We start from the raw sequence: 1,037 nt of genomic DNA, 5'->3' as shown, positions 1-1,037 counted from the left end.
ATGAGTGAATGTATGAGAAAGATGAATGGCTAGTTCTTCGGCTTTATCTTTGTCGGATGCTGCCCATGTGCTATCATTTCGTCGAAGGGGGTGGGAGATATGTTTGGATTTTAGGATTCTTTTGGTCATGTTCCAGAGAAATTCAGCATTAGAACCACAATTAAAAATTTCATCTTTATAAGCCTAATCATTTCTCAGATACATTACATTGACTCATGGTACAAGAGCCGGGAAGAAAAAAAGCCAGTTATCTCACCCCAATCTATGATTACTTCAATAAAAACTATGTATAATTACTAGTCAAAATTGATGAGTCTGCCAAGTATAGGTAGGGGGTATTACAAAATGGCGGCTGTTTCAAAACCTTAAAAAACATTAATTTTTCATTCGGAGCTCTACATCTTAAAACTACCAACAACACTAGAAAATCTAAGAGAACATTATTTAAAGAAGAATTTGCTGAAATGTTAGCCCTAAAAGAGCTATTTACGAGATAAACATCATAAACTACTTTATAGCTTCTTAAACTAGCTTTAATTTGAGTACTAATAGACATCTATACGTCAAATGGTTTTTGAGATATAAAATTTTCAAAATAAATTCACTAACTACTGATCTTTTTGTACGTCCCATACTACATTTTTATGAAATGTTGCTTTTTAAAAAGCTATATCCCGAAAACTATTTAACGTAAGTAACTCTATTAGGGCTCATATTTTAGCAAATTTACTCTTCTTTAAATGACGTTCTTTTAGGTTTTCTTGTGTTGTTCCTACTTTTTAAAATATAGAGCTCTTAATGAAATTTTTTTTTTTTTTATCGCTTTCAAACAGACGCCATTTTTTATTCCTCCAACCTATACTCGGCAGACTAATCAATTTTGACTATCAATTATACATAGCTTTCATTAAATTAATCAAAAATTGGGGTGAGATAACTGCCTCTTTTCTCCTCTTGGGCTCTTATACTATCAGTTACGGCTAGTGGGTATCAGCTGTTTTATACATTAAGATAAAAATAAGTCGTTTCTATGGAAA

At 31.8% G+C, this 1,037-nt stretch overlaps 1 protein-coding gene across 1 annotated transcript in view; it reads left to right on the top strand.

Moving 5' to 3' along the window:
• The window catches only part of LOC106681395 (uncharacterized), a 48,275-nt gene that overhangs the window by 4,417 nt on the left and 42,821 nt on the right, over nucleotides 1-1,037 (top strand). The gene's annotated exons all lie outside the window — the stretch shown is intronic.

This window comes from Halyomorpha halys, unplaced genomic scaffold (assembly GCF_000696795.3).
Source record: "Halyomorpha halys isolate HHAL.00 unplaced genomic scaffold, Hhal_1.1 Scaffold20.1, whole genome shotgun sequence".
In the NCBI taxonomy this organism is placed as follows: Eukaryota; Metazoa; Arthropoda; class Insecta; order Hemiptera; family Pentatomidae; genus Halyomorpha; species Halyomorpha halys.
Note: the sequence above shows the minus strand (reverse complement) of the source record. Positions and strands in the feature narration are given on the sequence as shown.